Raw genomic sequence first — 23,160 nt, 5'->3', positions numbered from 1 at the left:
AGCATCTGCAGTGATTTTGGAGCCCAAAAAGATAAAGTCTGACACTGTTTCCACTGTTTCCCCATCTATTTCCCATGAAGTGATGGGACCAGATGCCATGATCTTCGTTTTCTGAATGTTGAGCTTCAAGCCAACTTTTTCACTCTCCTCTTTCACTTTCATCAAGAGGCCTTTGAGTTCCTCTTCACTTTCTGCCATAAGGGTGGTGTCATCTGCATATCTGAGGTTATTGATATTTCTCCCAGCAATCTTGATTCCAGCTTGTGCTTCTTCCAGCCCAGCGTTCCTCATGATGTACTCTGCATATAAGTTAAATAAACAGGGTGACAATATACAACCTTGACGTACTCCTTTTCCTATTTGGAACCAGTCTGTTGTTCCATGTCCAGTTCTAACTGTTGCTTCTGCATACAGGTTTCTCAATTTTGAGCATGACTTTACTAGCGTGATTTATTTCTAAAAGTAGCCAAAAAACGTAGAAAAAGGAAGATGCCAGGTTGAGGACTCCATACAGCATCCAGTGAGATGAATGGTGTCCTATAGACTTTTGAGATAATCAAGAGTCATTTTCTTCCACTTCTAACTACTAATTGTTCAAGAAAGATAAAAGGATAGGTTAAACAGCAACTCAGCATGAATTACACAACACACCTCTTTTAAAGCCTTTGATCTCTCCATCACCTCTATTGCTCACGGATTTGAGCCAGTTCATTACTCAATTAGTTCCTTTTCTGGGAGAGGTTCCAGGCAGGTAGGAGGCAACACTAAATCCATCAGTTCTGGTGCCTGCTAACAAATGTGCCATTCAAAACTATGGGTTAAAATAAAATTTAGAGATTACTTTTGGATTCAGTTTCTCTCCCCTATTTCTCCCCATCAACAACATGGAATTAGTCATAAGCCATTAATCTCTTCACAGACATGTTAAGGTTAGGGAGTCCCAGTATATACTTACAATGAAAAAGAGCTCCATATGCCCAGAAATTTCACATAGGAAATTTCTCTGCAGGCAGTTTCATTCTAGAACAACACCCTCTAATGATGCAGATGTCCTTTACAGACAAAGGTACACCTAGAGGTGTATTTCCATTCATGGATAGTTTGGGATATAGCCCAATTCTTCTCATCCTCTTCTTCTCCTCCATCTTTTTTATTTGTGTTTCCACTCCCACAGCTCCTTCCAATTCCTCTCCTCTTCCACTCCGCATCTTCCACACTGGCTCAGTTCTCTTGTACACACACTGAAATGAAGTTCCTTCCCCTATATGCAATAGAGAATAATACGTGACTACTGCAGAAGCCTTTCTTTTATAATGTGTGAGAGTTCATCATGATTACTATCAGTAATGGTCTCACGATCTGTTAAAAATGACTGGAAGGGAATGAAAGGAGGGAGCAGAGAGGGCAGTCTTTCTCTCTCTGCTATGAAACTGGATCAAAATCTCAGTGTGACAGGGAAGCTTCGTCCACAAGAGACCACAGGGATCTGAAGAGAAACTGTGTTAACACAGCTGGACTGGGAAAGAGTGACAACACACGGTTGATGATGACAATGTGATCTCCCTGCTGTTACCCTGCCTCCTTTTCAGCCTTCAGTCCTCACTTAAGAGCAGATCTGCCTGTCAATCTGCACTCCTCAGTATAAGAAACTATGCGAAGCATTAGTTCTTACAAACATTACACAGATTTAGATATTTTAGAAGTCATACAAAATAATATTTCCATGGTTAGCATTATACTCTCCAAGACACTTCATCTGCCTTCCAATGGATGGTGACTTCTAATTCTTTAGTATTGTTTGTCTGCTTCCTTGCCTCCACTGTTAAATATTTGCTAATATGCATACAGATAGTTACTAATGCTGGAATTATCTTGACCTGCTGCAAATCCTTCAAATACATTATTTTTTATATTTTTCAATGCCTAACTTGCAAGCATTCATTTGGCCTCACAACTTTCTGCAAAGTAGGTATTATTAACTAAAACTCAGATAATAAAACCTAAATTCCTAGTTCATACAACTAGTAAGCACTGGAAGGTAAGATTCCAATAAAGATGTCTATCAATTTGTTTTAATACACCATATTGCCTTTCACATATAAAAAGAAATTGGGTAATGGGACTAAGTACCATTTTAATATAAAGACTGCAAAAGTGAAAAGTGTTAGTTGCTCAGTTGTATCCAACTCTCTGCAACCCCATGGACTGTAGCCTGCCAGGCTCTTGTCCAGGGAATTTTCCAGGGCACACATTTTAATATAAATATCAGTTATAATGCCATACAGAGCACTTTGAAATTCCTTGAAAACTCGCATAAATAGTATGTCCATCCTCAAAGTATTGCAGGAGAGAAGCAGCATAAGAATTGATCACATTTTACAGACAAGGAAACTGAGTTTAAGAGAAAAGGAGGTTTGACCGAGGCTACGTGGTCATTAAGCAGTGGAAGCACAAGAAGCCCACAGGTTTTCCCAGCTTATTTTCCCACTGTGTTTAAAGCAGTTGTGAGCTGAATTAAATTTCAAATTCTATCTGAATTGTCCTGCTATGATATAGTACAATATGATATGATGATACATAAAATAAAAGAACAATTAGCACTGAAGAGCACATGGACGCTGATTCTAATAGGAGGTGTGTGAGGATCCTTAAAGGCTGGCAGGCAGAAAGGTGGAAGAGATTCAAGGTGGTCTCCAGGGGCCATGTGCCAGTTCATTTTTCCTGCAAGCAGGTGGTGAACCTTGACTCATTAAAAGAGGCAGGTTCTCAATCAATCTGGTTGGCATCCTTGACAAAGTTTATGAGACATTTGTTTGATGTAACAAACAAATCCCAAGAGGGATCATGTCCCAACACAAAAGAAAGTTATATTTTGCCCATATAAATTCCACTGGAGTGTTTTAGATGGATGGGTAGCAGTTACCCAAGCATGATCCAAAGAGACCCAGGTATTTTTCATGTATGGCTGTGCCACATTTTGCAGTTGGCTTCTAAGGCTCCTGTGCTTTCCTTCAGTTTAGCAGGGAAAGAAAAAGAACATGGAGACAACCTCATGAGGAGGTTTACAGGAGCCATACCCCACTCACCTTCCATTGACTGAATTCAGTCACAGGACGCTGGGGTATATTATCTTGCTCAGTGCATCCAAGGAGACGAAGAACTAGATTTGGTGAATAACTAACACACTTTCCCAGAACTCTAGCAAAATTTGCCTGTAATTGAATCCATACCTAATGAAATTCTCCTAATAAAGTCATCAGAAAAAAATCATACCTATTTTAACTCTTGTAACAGAAGTCCTGAACACTGTTATTAGGGCCCATAAACAATAGAAACCATCTAATTCCACTTCAAAAATGATAGTTTCTGTGGTTCTTTCATAAATAGCCATAAGCACCTGCCAGATCAGATTTCAGTTCAGCACAGGAATAGAAACAAGCACAGCCTTGGGCTCAAGAGGATGGACTTAGGAAATGGAAAGTTACAGATCTGACTCCTGACTGTGCTTCTCATTGGTGAGAGTTAATGTTTAACAAGTGTCAAGGACCAAGCAAGTATTTAGCACTTGACATGTATTATCACAGAGAGTGGATTTTATGGATGCTAAAACAAGTTTAGGGCTTGCTTACCTGCCCAAGGACACAAGAGAAAACAGAACTAGGCTCAGACCAAAAGGCTGAGTGAGATTCCAATCCTGTGGTCTTCTCACCCTTACTGAACTTCTCTGAACACTGGCTACTTCACCTGTAAATCAGAACTAACCACACCTACTTTGTAGGTTTCTTGCAAACAGTAAATGAGCAAGTATGTAACACAAAAATAGGCACATAAGGAAAAGCCTGGTTTGTTAATAATATTAAGGAGAGTAACTGCTCTCTAACATGAGTTTTGATCTACCATAGTTTGGTCATCTTCAAAAAAATATATCTGAGAAGAGTCTAATAAAAATATCCTTTATGCCATATCTCTGGGACACAGAGATCTCCAGAAATTTACAGCGGGGCAGCTTTGCTAGTAGTTTATAAGGTTCACATGGCTTCTGCAAGGGCAGGGCATGATATAAAACAATACGGTCTTTAAAACAGTTATGGAAGAAAAGAGGTTGAAATATATTGGTAAAGCCATAATGAAACAGTCAGCATTAGCAGCAGACAATCTATAAGCTGGCAGCCCAGACAAGGAGGATAAATACTCTCATTATGAAGGATAAATACTCTTGCATGACCCACTCTGTTCTATGTGAAATCTATGGCACACATTTTCCCCACCAATTAGATACTCCTTTGTTAGATTTGACACAAGAACATTTCCCAGCTTTAGAAGTTCTGCTTTGTTGGGACTATTTTGTGGGCAGCCATGTGATGGAGCATTTAGCATCCCAGGCTGAATGGCAAGGAACTAAGGGCAGGAAGGAGCCACAGATTTCTCTCTTAAGGATGCTCAGTGCCTACCCCAAGGATGGAAAGAGAAAAGAGTCTCAGGAACCAGTGATGAAATTATTTCCCACTGACTATATTCACAGCCATTTCCCCTCCTCAGCCAACTCCTGCTCCCAGATAGGACAGAAAATGAAACCATCCTGAGAGACACCAAATCTCCAAATTTTTAGCTCAGCAAGGAAAAGGCATGGACACTTGTAAATACAGTCAAGCAGAACAAAGTGCCATATTCATGGCACTGGGAGGAAAGCAGTCTGACTGGCAGAGGTTCACATTTTAGAATACAAGAAACAAAGCTGAATTCACTGTATCAGGCAATAACAGAACTCGAAAGTCAAATATAAAGCCAGACACACTGCTCTTCAATTCACGATCTCACTTAACTTTATTTCACCTTCACAGCTTCCATGTGAAGCAGATGCTCTTTTCCTCATCTTACAGATTTTACAGGTAAGAAAACAGATCCTCAGAGAAGTTACATGACTTGCCCAAGATCACACACTTCACAAACTCCAAAGCACAACTCATTTTTATTCTGAATCCAGGCTCCTGATGTAGGAGGCACTGGGGCTACACTGGAAAGTTTCTGAACTTGTCAACTCAGTGCCTTATATCTGCATGAATAGTACTGAAAGTAGCCTAGAACACCATGTGCTGCCTCAGAGTTACAGAGTGTACCTACAGTTTAAATCAGAACACCATTTCCACACCCCACATTTATCAGATTGTGGAGCTGTAGGTGAAGGTCAGCGGAGGCACACTTGGGTCTCCTCATTTTCAGATGCCCTGTGAGCGCCTCTGCCTACCTGTTACAAGAATGTTGCCCTTCCTACCCCTACATGGGGTAGCTGGTTCTCTCAGGAACCTCTTGTCTCCCTCATCCACTCATGTCTTTCCTAAACACTTCATATAATCAATCACATGACGACCATCAATTCAGGGTTCTACCAACAGACCAAAACACGGAGCCAAGAACGGCGGCCTCTGATAAAAATTGAAGGGCAGACAATGAGAAAGGTCAATGAACTGAAAACAAAGACGAGAGAGGCTTTGATAAATTGTCACTTCTCAGTGCCATCAGACCCACTGTAGCAAGTAAGGATCACAAAGAAAGAGTTAAAAAGTGACTAAGCCCACAGACGGGCTGCCTGACCTTTTTGAACTGTTGAGATTTGATACTTCCCTTGGTGTCATGGGTTGCTGATTGTGCCGATCGACGGACATGCAAGAATCAATACTCCCAGGTCTCTGAGTGCGTGCTACCTGTGGCCCACTCAGCCAACGGCATCACTTAAACTTGAGGAAACTGCTTTGGTCAGAGCTGACACCCCACCCATCTTTAAAAAGCTAAAAGAAAGTCATAAATCATGCATAATTCTGTCTCTAGGAGGCAGAAAAGAAGAAAAAGAATTCCTAAATTGGTTGCCATTACAGTTAAATCAATGCAGAGGTTAATCCGTGTATCATTTATAGTCTGCCCTCCTATGCACAGTTTCTCCACACTCACGGCTCCTCCACATCAGCGGGCTCTGCCAGTCACAGACCATGTAGTACCCTACTATCTACTACCAAAAATATCTACTTGTAAGTGAACCCACGCATTCAAGCTCGTGTTTTTCAAGGGCCAACTACACACATATACCAACTTGCCACATTTGGACGGAATTAGAAAGTAGAAGCGTCTTAACTCTACCTGAAGGGAATGAGCTAAACCAGTGATTCTCAAGGAGCCAGCCCAGACCAGCAGTGTCTACTTCAGCTACAAGCTTGCTGAGATTTCAGGTTCGGGAGCGCGCGTCAGCTGTCCAAAAATAGAAACGCTATGGGTGGAGCCTGGCCACTTGTGGGTCAACGCCGGCTCCACGTGTTTCTGATCGTGCTCGGTTTGGTAGCTATTGAACTAAGACCGCCTGAACTCACCTTTTGAACCTTAACTGAAGTAAAATCAGAGCCGAAATTACCCTAGAAGACGAGGAAAGTAGATTTATTACTTAGAATATAGTAGTAAATGATTAAGTCCTTTCTACCAGTTTTATGAGATGAAATAGTTGGATAGCATCACCGACGTCGACTCAGACTCAATGGACGTGAGTCTGAGTAAGCTCCGGGAGTCGGTGATGGACAGGGAGGCCTGGCGGGCTGTAGTCCATTGGGTCATAGACACGACTGAGCACCTGAACTGAAGTGAACCAGTTTTATATTCTTAGAGAACTTACATATTTTCATTTCTTTCTTCAATTTCCTCATCTTTAAAATGGGAATAATAGTATAATTTAGTTCACCAGGAAGTTGTGAGGATTAAACAAAATAATGTTTGGACTCCCAAAATGTGCCCGACACAACTGTCAGTGTACAAAAATATTAGCTATTATTATTACAGTTCAAATTAACACCAAAAACAAAACATCCAAACCTGAAGAAACTGTCCACAAGGATAATCAAATTTAAGCAAACCAAATATAAATGAGAAAATTTACCAATCAGGAAGAAAAAGCAATCAGATATAAATGAGGAAAAATAGTACACCCACTGTGAATGAAAAACTGTAGGAAGTGAGAAAAAAGAAAAATTTTCTGATTGTGAAGTAACAGCTGAACAGGTAGTTAATAAGATCTGATAACCATTCCATTAGTCCAACTTCTACTGTGAGAAGAAAAAATAAATGTAACCTGTCCTTCCTTAGAGTAACCCATTCTAGGAGTAACTCATGCTCTCTTAACCTGGAAAATCAAGACCAAGGAGCAGAAGATGAGGTAAAATATTCCACAGTAAAACTGCATTGGACCTAGTGACAAAAATGGACACTAAGTCCATTTAAAAAGCAAGAATTTTTGACAATATAAAACTTAAAATAGCAAGTTTTGTTGCCATTGAAAAACATAAAACCAACCAGAATTTTTTTAATAAATAAAAGAATTCTGCCTATCCAAAATCAAGTTGCAGAAGAAAGTTTGTGATCTGAAAGCCAACTGAATTTTTTTTTAAGTGCATAAGGAAATTTCAAGAAACAATTCAAAAGTCAAATTATGGGAGAAGTAAGCTAGAGTTGATTTCAATGAAGCAAAAACACTCTTAAAAATTCTTTGGTTATTTCAAAAATCAATCTTCTAACTGGCTGAAGACTTGAAAAAGCAGAAAGAAGCCCTTTGCAAGGACTTCCAACTCATTGACTTCATTCATCCAGAACTTGCCTGATTGATCTGTCATCTTCCTCCCAGGGTGATGGAAATGACTTTCACTTCATCTACTTGTCCCTGTGGTGTTCTATTCTTTAGAGCATTGTAAGCATGTCAACTGCAGAGGCAGAGAGCAACCTGTACAGTCCATGTCTAATTCAACCTTTGCAGGCAGATGAAGGCAGAAATACATGTGTAAGTGTGGACTAACCTTGGCAGTCATGCAAAGAGAAAACAGTCCTCTCAATGCCACTATTTCCCCCTCCTGCTGAGTTTTCAAGAGCCCTTTCTTCCCAGACCTTGTGAGAATATAGAAATATTTCACGTACTTAAGGATCATAAGGAAAGAGCTAAAAAGTGGCTAAGCCTACAGACGGGCTGCCTGACCTTTTTGAACTGTTAAGATTTGATACTTCCCTTGGTGTCATGGGTTGCTGATTGTGCCGATCGACGGACATGCAAGAATCAATACTCCCAGGTCTCTGAGTGCGTGCTACCTGTGGCCCACTCAGCCAACGGCATCACTTAAACTTGAGGAAACTGCTTTGGTCAGAGCTGACACCCCACCATCTTTAAAAAGCTAAAAGAAAGTCATAAATCATGCATAATTCTGTCTCTAGGAGGCAGAAAAGAAGAAACAGAATTCCTAAATTGGTTTCTATTACAGTTAAATCAATGCAGAGGTTAATCCGTGTATCATTTATAGTCTGCCCTCCTATGCACAGTTCCTCCACATCCACGGCTCCTCCACATCAGCGGGCTCTGCCAGTCACAGACCATGTAGTACCCTACTATCTACTACTAAAAATATCTGCTTGTAAGTGAACCCACGCATTCAAGCTCGCGTTTTTCAAGGGCCAACTACACACATATACCAACTTGCCACATTTGGACGGAATTAGAAAGTAGAAGCATCTTAACTGTACCTGAAGGGAATGAGCTAAACCAGTGATTCTCAAGGAGCCAGCCCAGACCAGCAGTGTCCACGTCAGCTGGAAGTTTACTGAGATTTCAGGTTCGGGAGCACCAGTCAGATCTCCAAAAATAGAAACGCTATGGGTGGAGCCTGGCCACTTGTGGTTCAACGCCGGCTCCAGGTGTTTCTGATCGTGCTCGGTTTGGTAGCTATTGAACTAAGACCGCCTGAACTCACCTTTTGAACTTTAACTGAAGTAAAATCAGAGCCGAAATTACCCGTAGAAGATAAATGTGCTACAGAGTTACTCAGAAGAACAGGTGGTTCAGGAAGTGAGTTAACATCTATAGCCAATTATGTTGAGTTATGCACGAAGAAAGGTGTTTCCAAAGCCGAGCCAGTGTGAGGGACATGAGAGCTGAGGTCCACCTTTACTTCTGCTCATTTGCTTTGCTACCTTATTTGCATTGCTACCCTGCCTCTGGACCTATTTCTGAATCATTAATGTCAGAAGAGTAAACCCGTACGGGTGGTTTCCAATCCAGAAACTCATCAGAAGGCTTTAACTATATTTCTGGGTACCACCCCAGATCTTCTTCATCAGAATCATAAGAAATAAGGCCCAGGATATCTATTTTCCAAAAATTCAGCTCTGGAATGATTTGATTAGATGATCACTAAGGACCACTTTTGTTTTACATGTTGTATGTTGCTGCTGCTGCTGCTAAGTCACTTCAGTCATGTCCGACTCTGTGTGACCCCATAGATGGAAGCCCACCAGGCTCCCCGGTCCCTGGGATTCTCCCGGCAAGAACACTGGAGTGGGTTGCCATTTCCTTCTCCAATGCATGAAAGTGAAAAGTGAAAGTGAAGTCACTCAGTCCTATGCCCAGCACTGATTTCTCCTCCAAGTACAGGACAAAGAAGAAATGCCTTTTACCATCAAAATCTTTAAATATAAATGGGAATCAGTTCTCCCAAGTTTTTACGCTTCTCTATTGCTGAGTAGCAAACTACCCAAAACTTAATGTCTTAAGATAATGACATTAATTTTCCTCATGAAGCTGCCACTTTGCCAGAGCTTGATGGAAACTGTCACCTCTCTTCCATTCATCCTATCTGGGGCGGCCCAGGACTGGGGGCTGGAATATTTGCATTCTCAAATGTCTGCTGGTGGAGCCTGGATGTCTGCTGGGACCCCTGTGGGTGCTGCCGCCTGAAACTCTTACACGATGCCTTTCCACGTGCTGCTCAGCTTCTTCCCAGTAAGGTGTCCGGATCTAAAGGTGAGCATCCCAAGAGATAGAAAGCAGCAGAAGCAAAAAATCTTGTCCCTTTTACACCTTAGGGTCACACAGCTGCTGGCATCTCCACCTCATTCTCTTCATAAGGAAGTCACAAAATCCCACGCAGCCTCAAAAGAATGGAAAACAGACTCTGCCTCTTGAGAGAGAGTGGCAAATTTCTGGAAGAGCGTGTAGGACAAGAAATATTTTGGGGAACTACCACCTGCCATACCATGAGTAAAGCAGAAGACATGTAGCAGAGAATAAGGCAGGATGGTAAGAAATAGGATTGGAAAGGCACTGTACAGAAGAGTTTAAAAGGACTTGAAAATCAGGAACAAGAGTTTAGGCCTGCTTAGGTAGGAAATCAAGCCATGGAAGGGTTTTGAGCAAAGGATTCTTACTGCATCCCAACAAGAGATACATACTGTAAATAAAGGTGAACTTTATAAAGTGCTCTAGGCAAAGTGCGTTATAGGCCTGGAAAACTGAGCTCTGTTTCTTTTCTGTGACTGCTCTCCATTACCACAGTTGTGAATTTAAGAAAAGGAGAATAGTGGGAGTACTTTGAGAAGTTTCCCACATGCCAGACATGTTGAATGTATTATCTTGTTTAATCATCACAAGAACAACCAGAGGTCAATATTTTTATCACCACTTTCCAGATGAGGAAACTGAAGCTCAGAAATGTTAAATAACTTACCCAAATTCAAAGAGCTTATAATCCATAGAGTCGTGACTAAAACCCAAGTCTGACTACAAACTGAAGACTTTCTCACTGTGTTGTTCTATATGGCATCATCATTTTGAAAGTGTAAATTCTCAAACATTGTATGTTTCATGCAAAAATATAAACAACGTAGTAGTCACTCTCTATGTAAGTTTTAATGTCAGATAATGGGAAATGCTCAAACTACTGCACAATTACACTCATCTCACACACTAGCAAAGTAATGCTCAAAATTCTCCATGCCAGGCTTCAATAGTAAAACCGTGAAATTCCAGATGTTCAAGCTGGATTTAGAAAAGGCAGAGGAACCAGAAATCAAATTGCCAACATCCATTGGATCATTGAAAAAGCAAGAGAGTTCCAGAAAAACATATACTTTTGCTTTATTGACTATGCCAAAGCCTTTGTGTGGATCAGGACAAACTGTGGAAAATTCTTTAACAGATGGAAATACCAGACCACCTGACCTGCCTCCTGAGAAATCTGTATGCAGGTCAAGAAGCAACAGTTAGAACTGGACATGGAACAACAGACTAGTTCCAAATCAGGAAAGGAGAACATCAAGGCTGTATATTGTCACCCTGCTTATTTAACTTACATGCAGAGTACATCATGAGAAATGCTGGACTGGATGAAGCACAAACTGGAATCAGGATTGCCAGGAGAAATATCAGTAACCTTAGATATGCAGATGACACTACCCTTATGGCAGAAAGCCAAGAAGAACTAAAGAGCCGCTTGATGAAAGTGAAGAGGAGATTGAAAAAGTTGGCTTAAAACTGAATATTCAGAAAACTAAGATCACGGCATCTGGGCCCATCATTTCATGGTAAACAGATGGGGAAACGGTGGAAACAATGGTAGACTTTATTTTTCTTGGGCTCCAAAATCACTGCAGATGGTGACTACAGCCATGAAATTAAAAGATACTTGCTCCTTGGAAGAAAAGTTATGATCAACCTAGACAGTTTATTAAAAAGCAGCAACATTACTTTGCCAACAAAGGTCCGTCTAATCAAAGCTATGGTTTTTCCAGTAGTCATGTATGGATGTGAGCATTGGACTATAAAGAAAGCTGAGTGCGGAAGAACTGATGCTTTTGAACTGTGGTATTGGGGAAGACTCTTGAGAGTCCCTTGGACAGCAAGGAGATCCAACCACTCAATCCTAAAGGAAATCAGTCCTGAATATTCATTGGAAGGACTGATGCTGAAGCTGAAACCCTAATACTTTAGCCACCTGATGTGAAGAACTAACTCATTTGAAAAGACCCTGATGCTGGGAAAGAGTGAAGGCAGGAGGAGGCGGAGACGACAGAGGATGAGATGGTTGGATGGCATCACCAATTCAATGGACATGAGTTTGAGTAAACTGTGAGTTGGTGATGGACAGGGAGGCCTGGCATGCTGCAGTCCATGTGGTCACAAAGAGTTCGACCTGAGTGACTGAACTGAACTGAACTGAATGGAAAATGAAAGCAACGGAAGATTCAATTAAATTTTTCTGCTATCGTATTGAAATAAGAACTTTTTCAGAGAAATGGAAAGGCAGACACTATATTCCAAGTTACTATGATCTGTAAGATGTACATTTTCTCCCTTATCACACACAGAGATGCACCTCAATGATTCAGAAAAGCACAGTCTCTGAAAGATCAAAAGAAAACTACAAAAAAGTAGAGAGAATTTATAGAGACTGCATGGTCCTTCCATTATTCCCTTTCTACTAAAAGCAGTGTTCACATCTCATATTTTTTTCCCTTTTGAAATCACATTGTTTTTCTTATTCTGATATTCAATCTGTAACCCTGACCATACCATATCCCCGTGACCAGGGACAAATTGGAAGGTTGACAATGCTTGTTTTTAGAACTTTTATTAGCAACTGCTGCTAAGTCACTTCAGTCGTGTCCGACTCTGTGCGACCCCATAGACGGCAGCCCACCACACTCCCCTGTCCCTGGGATTCTCCAGGCAAGAACACTGGAGTGGGTTGCCATTTCCTTCTCCAATGCATGAAAGTGAAAGTGAAGTCGCTCAGTCGTGTCTGACACTTACCCCTAAGTACTTAAAATGTCCTCTATGGATTGAAAAAAGTTTGTGATATTTATCTTGCCCAGTGGAATCTGTATTATAACAAGAGACTTATGGGTATAAAGAGTAAATCTCATAGCAGAATTGCAGTTTGCAGGCTTTGTAAAAGAGGCTAAGCACCAGGATCTCTGTGAGTGAGAAGGGAGTGTTCAGCACCTCCTCCAAATCTATTATATACACACTAATGCACTAATTAATTTAAATTTGACCCAAGTCACTTTCATATGTAATTCTTCAAGAAGTGAGCTGGCTTAGACAATGACAATGAGATATTCCACTATAAGGTATTTGGTATTATATATATATATTTATATATTTACATATATATATATAAAACAGAGCACATCCATGAACATTTTCTCATTTAAGAACAACATTGGGAAGTGTTGTTAGCATTATCTCACAGATGAGAAAACTAAGACACCAAGGGTTGTTTAAGATCACATTCAACAATGCTAAAGATTTTCTTCAAGGAGAGCTATAGCAGAAATGCAAAACCAGAAGCTCTTGCCCTCTGTAGCAGCCTAATGTCAGATGGGTGTCTCTCCCAGATACTCTGGGCCCCTGAAAAAATCACAGAGGGTTATGCTGTTGATTTTTTCCTGCAACAGAAAGCAGGAACAACTACCCATCACTAAGTCCCACCAAGAGGAAATAGCACCCATAGGAGTGTGAGGCTCAGAAGGAGACACAAAGATTCCAAACAGACCACACGCTGAGAGTTTCCACAAAGTCACTGGAAAAGCTTCCAACCTCCTGCTCCCAGAGCAACATGGGGGTGACGATGAGCACCACCATCTCAAAGGTAAGAGATAAATTCCTTCTAGGTGTGGCAACATTCTCATGAATGAACAGAGAAATGAGGAAGTGAATGTACCACCAAGGAGCTTACAAGAGTTCCAGCATTGTGACCAAAACAAGTGCAGAGATAGATTCTCTACAGTACAGAAGGGATTGTGCCTTACAAAAGATACCCAAAAAAGCACCCTTGGAAGTGTATGAATGGTAACCAGCAGAAGCAGAAATGGGCTCTGTTTGATTCCTCACGCCCAGGCCTTGGACTCTTAGCCAACACCAGTACATGCTGGTTCCCTCTGCTGTGGCCAAGTCTGTGTCCACTGGCTGTCTTGGCATCTCATGGCCCCGTGTGATAAGTGGCTGATTTATGTGGCAAAGAAAAGCCAGGCTATCTTATTTGCATTTTACCTTATGGAAATTTCCTTTCCATCTCATAACTCTCCCAGTGCTGGCATTTGGGTCATTTTCTTCTCCAGTTGGCTTTGTCATACAGCAGCAAACTGCCTGGGCATTTGGCCACAGCAGACAGTCAGGCCAGTGCTTGACTGAGATAAAGTGCATTCGACTTGGCAGGTGTGCCCAAAGCCCCCAAGGGCAGCAGGACGTGTGCTTTATCTAATTACTCACAGCCACGCCACTGGGGTAGAGCGGGGCCCTGGCCAAGGGTAGAGAGAGCTCTCCCTTGTTTTAGCACTGGCCTACCTTGGAGAAGACAGACTTAGATTTAGAACACCACCCTCCAAACCTGGCAATTTGTACACTGGAAAATGACTGAACAGTCACGACAGTGAAAAAAATATAACCAGAAATCTTCCCAGACACCTGCAGACACCCTAAATCCAGGACTTTCTGCCACCTCGTTCACTGACCTTGATGTAGTTACATGACCGTGCTCTGCCTCCAATTCCAACACTACATGAGCACCTTCCTGCAGAGCTGCTCACCAAGAACTTAACAGACTGAGAAACGGGACCTTCGGAGTGAGAATTCTTTGGACAGAATATGCTGTGTCACCATTATAGTAAAATATATTCACATCGGATTTTTTTTAATATATGGCTAGGAGGAATTTTTAAAAGAGAGGTCATATTTCCAAAGCTTCTAGAAGAAATCCATAGTTTTACAAAAGCACAGGAACTTTGGAGTGAAGTTAAAGCTAATATATTTACTTGACTAAATGGCTCAATTTAGGACAGAGACCTTACTTGTTGCATTCACCTGTGTATCTTGAGTGCCAGTCATGTCAGTGCATTAATTAGCATTGGTTTAAATGAATGACTGATGGAGAGGACCAAATTAGAAATCTATGGCTATGTCTAGTCTCCTAGTCTCATACTTAATGCAAGATAGGCCCTTAATAACTATTCCTTTCATAGTTTTCTCCCTGACTTTTTTCCCAACATTGCGAAAAATACAAAGCTTCTTCTGGGTAGGCCTCAGGTGTTCAGTATCTTTCAAAAATATTGAGTACCTGAGCATGTTTTCTAATTGTTTCCTCATCAGGCTCTCTAATTTTTATCTTATGACTAATTTGTTTCTGTTCTATCCTTGGTGCATAAGGAGGGAGAACAAATAAGAAAGAATGGCAGGATGGGTCTAATGTACCCCTGAACTGAGAAACCAAACCAAATACATGACTCATAGAGGGTTAACCATATGCAGAAAAATATATATATATATTTTTTGAATGACTTCAGTAGAAGTCTATGCTGTATTTGAGAGGCGAGAAAAGTGCTGTTAAGTTAAATAGACCTCTAGAATTCCAGAAATATGTGTCAACCATGAATTTAAGATGGAAGACAAAACATGCAAGGTAGAGAACACTGATCATTCAGCTCAACCCCTTGGTTGTATAGACTGAAAAACTGAAATTCAGAGACTGCCTAAGGCCATGTAACTCATCAGAGTCCAGCCATGGCCTTCATCACATTTGTTTCACCTTCTAAGGCAAGCTGAATCTCTAGCCTGGTGCATTTGCTAAGGCCAAATTTCAAAGGGCTTATACCACTTTACTCAAAAAGCACATTGGACAGAGATCCAGTGGTACTTTTAGTGATTCTTGGGTAAAGCAGACCATTTACAATCAGCTTCTTTGAACAATAGGGTTGGCAAATGTCACACAAATTTGGCCTGACAACAACTGGAAGGAGTCAAATGTCTCACATAGGCTTCAGATTCCAATGTCCACTCTGCACTGATTTTGCAAACTGAGCAGAACAAAGACCACTGATTCTTCCCATGGAGACAACATGCTCAGAGGACTCTGGAGTCATAAACTGAATTCTAGTCTTCATTCTGATTTCTTTCTGATTTAATAATGCAGATGACACTGCTCACTGCTCCAGATCCTGAGAGGAACTGGAGGAGACACCTTGTAAGCTCACTTCCACATGTAAGTGTCCATGATTCCATTACACATCCAATCACCCAGAGAAAAATGTCAACAGATACCCTTGAGCCATGTGGTGAAAAGTCAACTGCCACAACTGCTTAACTAAGTTTCAGTACACTCAACAACGCGATGTTTCATCCATAAAATGTGCTCTCCTTTACAGCTTCTAGATCCTCACTAATATGTCTCAGAACATGATAATGGACCCTCTCATATCTTGGGGAACAAAAAGGATTTGAAAGCCACTGTTTTAAGAGAAAATTGACAGGGGATTTATTTTTTATTTTAAGCCATATTTTCTGTGAGCTCATTGTATTTCCTAAATGGCAATTGTGATATTGAATACCTTTGATCTTCTACATAAATCAAAGCCTCTATTTCCTTAAAGTTTCAATGTGTGCTAGGAGCTCCCACTCATTTGTCTACAAATTAGGTACTGAAGAGGTTTAGCCTAAACTGCATGCAACAGAGTCCAGGTATAATCCTGGCAGAAGTACGCAGAGACATAAATGGAAACCTCAGGCAGACTCTGTTGGAATATGTTGGGACCATCAGCTCTGGTTGCCAATTCTACTCAACCCATTTCCTGCTCCAGCAGCCCACCCTGGCAAACATCCGAAACGGCCAAGATCTAAAATATCCACACAGCAAGGGATACTATCATCCAATGTTTTTATTAATGATTTCTTCAAGGCTGTATCACAGTCCAGTGAACACAGAGTTGTTCAGTGTGGTTGTTCTAAAAGCAGCTAATAGCAGGATGTAATTGGAAGCAGCTTCGGCTCACTTGCAAAACCCTTGCTCTGTTAATTGTGATTTCACAGCCCACTAAGCAGCACAACCTGGAGCGAACGTTTCTGCGAGGAACATTCAGCGCTCTGTTACCCTGTCCTCCCCGCTGCTGTTCTTCCTGTCGCCCTGTGGTTAACGTCACCTTTTTCAAAAGCTCAGGAGATGGAAGTAGTTGCCTTCCTCAAGGCGACATCCTTTTATTTGTCCCCCTATGTGGCAGCAGACAGCCTGGGGATACACCTATTATTTTGCTTTTGTCTTAACCTTTCCCTTTTTCCCCATTGTTCTCAGAGCAGCAGCATATGTCCAATACACACCTTGCGTTTCCTACAACTGGCTGCCAGCCATCCCTATGAAGCAACAATGGAAGACCTCTTTGTCCACCTTGGCTCACCCATGCTAGTACCCCTGATTCTTTCTTTAACAAACTGTCCCCCCAGGAAGGAACAATATTGTCTAATGGAAGGAAAATATCAGCAGGAATTTCAAATCATTTGGGGGAAAGCAGGACTTCCCTGGTAGCTCAGAAGGTAAAGGATCTGTCTTCAATGCAAGAGACCCAGGTTCGATCCCTGAGTCAGAAAGGTCCTCTAGAGAAGGGAATGGCAACCCAGCCACTATTCTTGGGTGGAGAATTTCATGGACAGAGGAACCTGGCAGGCTACAGTCCATGGGGTTGCAAAGAATCAGACATGACTGACTGACTAAAACTTTCACAAGTCTCTATCTAGAAGAAAATATGTTGGAAGAATCTAGTGTTGTGTTACATCCACAGATACTCACAAATAGGTACCACATGCAGACTAGAGTTCATCCAGGGCAAGAGCCCTTAACTAAAGTTTCGAGGGAGACCCTAAAATAGGGATCCCCTTTCTCTTCGGGACTCAGATTCTTCATATGAAAAATGGAGATCAAGGGTCAGAGTAGACTATTTCTAAGGCTCTTCTATTGAAACATTTAATCATCTGCAAATACTCACACATATCAAAAACAAAACACAAACAAAAACTTGTGATGCCAAGGACAGTGGCTGCTTAGAGGAAGGAGCAGTGGAGCTAGTACATTAAGAGGTACACCATGAAATTTTTGATGGAATTAGACTACTGTCTGTCTAATTGCCACAGAATCCACTTAAAACCCCAAAAAGAACACTTATCTTCTTTTGATTCACCACAGCGTCATTCATTGTTCTCGATATGTCAAGTCTTCACAGCTCAAATAATGCATTCCAGGGGAGTATCAGAGGGCAATTTTGTTTTGATCAGTATGCAAACATCATTGAACATACTCAGATGCTAACGTACTAGCAAGGGATTTCATGTAAAGTCCACACAGCATCAGTAATATTTAAGGAAATCCAACATGCTCATTCTTCATGCAGTTTTAACTAAAGGTGCTACTTCTTATCAGTAAAATCAGAGCCCCTTTTCTAATTCTTACTACAAATTTTTGACCTAATGATGAAATAATGGTTTTGAATAAAATCTGCTTTCCCAAGGTATTCAATTTTCCTCTGGGTGTCATGTGAAAATACCATCCTGTGGGTAGCATCTGTGTGTCCCACCACAGACTTGGTAAAGTGGCAGTCCTCCCACTGGGAAGTGGGTCACTGGCATGCTGGGGAGGGGATGGTTGGCTAGTTCAGCATCCATGCCACTGGGATAATTTTGTAGGAACTGCAAACAGGAACTGCAGTTCAGGGCTTTTGAAACTCCCCAAGGTTATTGCTTAATATGTTCACTAAACAGCAAGGTGGAAATGTCTCATGCTAAGCCGCACATTACAGAAACATCTGGACAGTGGATGGACTTAGCGCCAAAGATGGCCCAGGTGAGAAGACTAATGGGCAACAGGTGTAGAAACAAATTCATGTTCAAAGATGTCCTCCCCAGTTAGGATCTTTCCAAGGGTCTCACCCTAGAGGAAACAGTCTTCTGAAATTAAAATGGAACTTGTATAGACTTAAGACAAAATATTTTTGAGGCAATAATACTTAAGGAATTTAAGTGAAGCAAACACAAATGTGTTCAAGTAAAAAGAAGCCCCAAAAAGACATTCAAGCCTCTTGACAGCATCTTACAGGTCATGCTCTTCTTATCTGTCCACTGGGATATCTAGAAATAATCCTCAAAGACAGGGAGTAATAACAGGAAGGCCAAAGAACTGGGAACCAGACACATCAGTTCCATTGCTCAGTGACTCAGCAGTCCTGAGCAAGAAGTGCTGGAGTCTGCCCTTAAGCCAGTTTTATTCATCTATTTACAAAAGAAACCTTGGGAAGAGTAAATGAGTACAAATTACAAATAAACTCTAAAAATGTTAATTATTTTTCCATTCAGGATTGAAGGATCGAGTGAAAAAGGAAACTGTGATTTATTGTAAAGTGTGAAGGAAAGGAGAAAATAGTCATTTATTTAGCCAACAAATAGTTCTGGCCCACCTGCTAGGTGTTGTTTGGCAACATATCATCCATTGAAAGGAAAGACCCTTTTAAGCTTCACAGATCCACTGGTTCTCCAAAGGTTAGCTATGATAACTGGTTTGTTCACAGCTTGTCAGGTAGCACGTCCAGAAGTTTACTTTATGACCAATATCAGACTTTTGCAGTACAGACCATAGACAAACATGTGATGCAAGTTCTTTGTAGAATAACGCAACTGGGACAAATCAAATGATAAGAGACTTCACTAGTGCTACAAGCTGACCAATAAATTAACTTGTGCAGACTGGAAAACTATTCTGAGTTAAGAATGACAACAGAAAGCATCAAATGTTATGTTGGTATTTCCTAGGAGCTAGCTAAAGAAATGGAGAAGGCAATGGCACCCCACTCTAGTACTCTTGCCTGGAAAATCCCATGGACAGAGGAGCTTGGTAGGCTGCAGTCCATGGGGTTGCTAAGAGTTGGACACGACTGAGCGACTTCACTTTCACTTTTCACTTTCATGCATTGGAGAAGGAAATGGCAACCCACTCCAGTGTTCTTGCCTGAGGAATCCCAGGGACAGGGGAGCCTGGTGGGTTTCTGTCTATGGTCTCACACAGAGTCAGACACGACTGACGCGACTTAGCAGCAGCAGCAGCAGCTAAAGAAAACAGGCTATAAAAGAGAACAGAAATGAAGTGAATGGGTAAAGTGATTGAAACTGGTGATGCTAAGACTAAATTGAGAGTGACAAGAGATGTCTGAATCTGTTCAAGTGACCACCAGTAAAGACTACAAGTGGAGAGCAGTATGTTGATCAGACTGAAGTGGAGATAAGACAGATGTGTGAAATCCAACTGGAAGCAGGCTGTGACTGACAGTCAGAAACAAAGACCAAGGGAAGATGAATGTTATCTAACAGTGGCAACAGAGAAAGAAAGCTAAGATCGGAGCTGCTGTGATCCAAACAGCAGTCAGGATATGGTGAAGGCTTGAGCATATGTAAAATAATGTACACCTCAAAGATGGGATAAGAAGGATAATTAAAATCAACTTTCTATACAATTATTTGTGACCTTTTAAATGAAAGGCCATTGTAACCAAAAATACAGAGCATAAGAAAGACAATGGAAGCAAATGCCTGGATATATTCTCAGGACTGCTACTTACCGACAATTTGATCTTGGACCACAAGTCGGCCTCTGCAGGCATCAGTTTTGCAGTTATCTAAAATGGCACCAGGCATCACAGAAGGCAGAATGGTCACACTCAGAGATTAACTGTCTCTGGAAAGGGCAGTGGTATCTACAGCCCTTGGAACCCCACCAGATGGATGGCCTTGAAATGGTAATCAAGCCCAACCTGTGTGGGAGAAGCAAACAATTATGGCAATGAAGGCAGGAGTCTTTGGGTCCCCATCAGGGCACAGTGGCGTGCTCTGCCAAAATCAGTTTGGGTTACATTACATTAGCTTTCGATGATTATCATGCTCTTAAGAAACCGTATTTTTACCGTATGTAGCCAGGTTGCTATCCATTCATCCCTGTATCTTTAGAATCTACCAGAAGCATTGGCATGTAATGATATAGTAAATGATTTCCTTAAGATTGCTGAACAGAATTTCTTCAACACTGGAACATAAGAAAGTCAAAGATTAATTCCATTTGCTTTTCAGAACTTAAACTGTGAAAGCCTTGGTTGCCTCACTTCACAATGAGCCTGAAGTTCAGCTCCACTAATTGGAGCTCACTGTTCACCTTTCTGCTCCCATCCTACCTGAGATGTTAAGTCGCAGGGACGGACTATCAGTTTGCGTGTGACTGATATATGTGTCAATTACACTCCAATTCCTGGCTTCTGCTTAAATACAGGAAGGAAAACAAAGTGCCTGCCTTCCTATTAGAGAAGGAGGTCTCTCTCTGCATCGCACACTCTCACTCTTCATGAAGTAAGGCACCTCATTTTCCACCAGGGCCTCTCACCCGACATTAAGAGATTCTCTCATCAGGATTGGAGTTGTCAACAAGCCCACTGTTGTAAAGTTTATATCAATACCCCAGTGACTAATTTGTCATAAAATCACTTCAAAAAGCACGCAGTCATGTTCACCATTCTTTTTCACTTTAGTCTTGCTTTTACTTTTTAAATTTTCATTGAAGGATAATATACACATACTTCATCTGTTGTAATTGTGTATCCATCCTAATTGTGCAGCTTGATGAATCTTAACAAACTGAATACTCCCTGTGAAACAAGAAAGCTACAAGCACTCAAGAAGAGCTCTCATGCTTCTTCTAGTCACTAACTTCCCACATCCCCAAGCATGACATCCACCCTCACTTTCAACACCAGAGATGACATTGACTTGGTGTTGGCTTTTTTATATGTGCAGATTCATATACTATGCACTCTTCTGTCTTGCCCCACCCCACCCCCCTAACCTGCCTGAGGAAATGGCCCTTGTGTAACATGGGAGCACTAATAATCTCATGCTGATAACTTGGGTGGTATACAAGGAAACAAAAGGATACCCTGACTTTGTGTTAAACTCAGTCTTTCTTAAAACACAGATTAAGGTTGTCAGACCTGTTTAAAAGTTCTAGCTACCCAAGAGACATAGAGCTACAGCTGTGTGTGAGCAGCTCCCCACATTTGGATGTGGACAAAGACAGGGGTTCAACTCTCCCTGAAAGCTAGGCAGGGACTGGCAGAGAGGGTAGAAGGCAGTGAGGACTTGTAGGCACAGTAGTTGCCATGGAATTTAAGGACTGGTCATTATTACAGCCACAAGCCTCTATAGCTGAGGTTCCTAATGCTCTGGGATCATTAATATTAAGACAGTTTTGCTGGTAGAATCTTAGTAACTGTCTGCTCTTGGCATATGAATCAACTAATGTCCTAGTCCACACTGACCTAGAGTAAGAGGGGCCCAGTCCCTTCCAATAAAACTCAGCATGATAGGAAAGGATCAAGGGAGAAGGGATGAAGCAGAGTTGTTCAGAATAAGCAGAATAAATCAACTGGCAGTGAGCACCTCTTTTTCTTAGGTGGTTACTTTCCATCTTCTCCAGGCATTTTATGGTCCTGAGCACCCATACACACTGAGCAGTCTAGAATTCACTGGGTATCTTAGAAGTTAGGACTTACCTTGCATCACTTGGGCAGCCAGCAATTCCCCAAGATGATGCCACTCCTAAACATCAGCCAGGAGAAAGACAGGATGCCAGAGCATTAGCATCAGGTGGTCTGTTCACTAAAAGAAGAAAGAGACTAGGCAGTGAAAGGTATCCAGTCCTGGATCAACGGTGGCCTTGAGCTGGAGGTGATCAAATGGAGAGTCCAGAACACCTCCCAAATATCACTGGAGCCATTGACAAACTATCCTCACTACCATCATCCTTTTTTTTTTAACTCTCTGGTGGCTCCAATAGTAAAGAACCTGCTTGCAATGCAGGAGACCTAGGTTCAATCCCTGGGTGGGGACGATGCCCTGGAGAAGTATTCTTGCCTGGAGAATTCCATGGACAGAGGAACCTGGCAGACTATAGTCCATGGGGCTGCAAAAAGTCGGACACAACTGAGCACTAACACATACATAGCCCATTAACAATGTTGTGATAGTTTCAGATGGGTCATATGACACATATACATGTATCCATTCTCCCCCAAACTTCCCTAGTACTCTAATAGTTCACTTCAGTTCAGTTCAGTCGCTCAGTCGTGTCCGACTCTGTGCGACCCCATGAATCACAGCACGCCAGGCCTCCCTGTCCATCACCAACTCCCGGAGTTCACTCAAACTCATGTCCACAGAGTTGGTGATGCCATCCAGCCATCTCATTCTCTGTCGTCCCCTTCTCCTCCCGCCCCCAACCGACGAGTTGACTCTAATAGTAGCTAACAGTTATTGAGCTAATTATGGATTATTTCATTTACTCCTAAAACAACCCCATGAGGTAGGTACTCGGAGAAGGCAATGGCAACCCACTCCAGTACTCTTGCCTGGAAAATCCCATGGACGGAGGAGCCTGGTAGGCTGCAGTCCATGGGGTCGCTCAGAGTCGGACACAACTGAGCGGCTTCACTTTCACTTTTTACTTTCATGCATTGGGG

At 41.7% G+C, this 23,160-nt stretch overlaps 1 long non-coding RNA gene across 1 annotated transcript; it reads right to left on the bottom strand.

The window, feature by feature from the left end:
• Nucleotides 1-675: 675 nt before the first annotated feature.
• On the bottom strand, nucleotides 676-20,396 carry LOC129552051 (uncharacterized). The gene is made up of 3 exons (XR_008685178.2): nucleotides 20,218-20,396; nucleotides 956-1,261; nucleotides 676-811 (listed from the first exon to the last, which is right to left on the bottom strand). It is a non-coding gene; the product is annotated as an uncharacterized LOC129552051 (long non-coding RNA).
• Nucleotides 20,397-23,160: the final 2,764 nt, after the last annotated feature.

The sequence above is a fragment of the Moschus berezovskii genome, chromosome 3 (genome assembly GCF_049115385.1).
Source record: "Moschus berezovskii isolate FMDL1 chromosome 3, NW_MosBer_1.0, whole genome shotgun sequence".
NCBI lineage: Eukaryota > Metazoa > Chordata > Mammalia > Artiodactyla > Moschidae > Moschus > Moschus berezovskii.
Note: the sequence above shows the minus strand (reverse complement) of the source record. Positions and strands in the feature narration are given on the sequence as shown.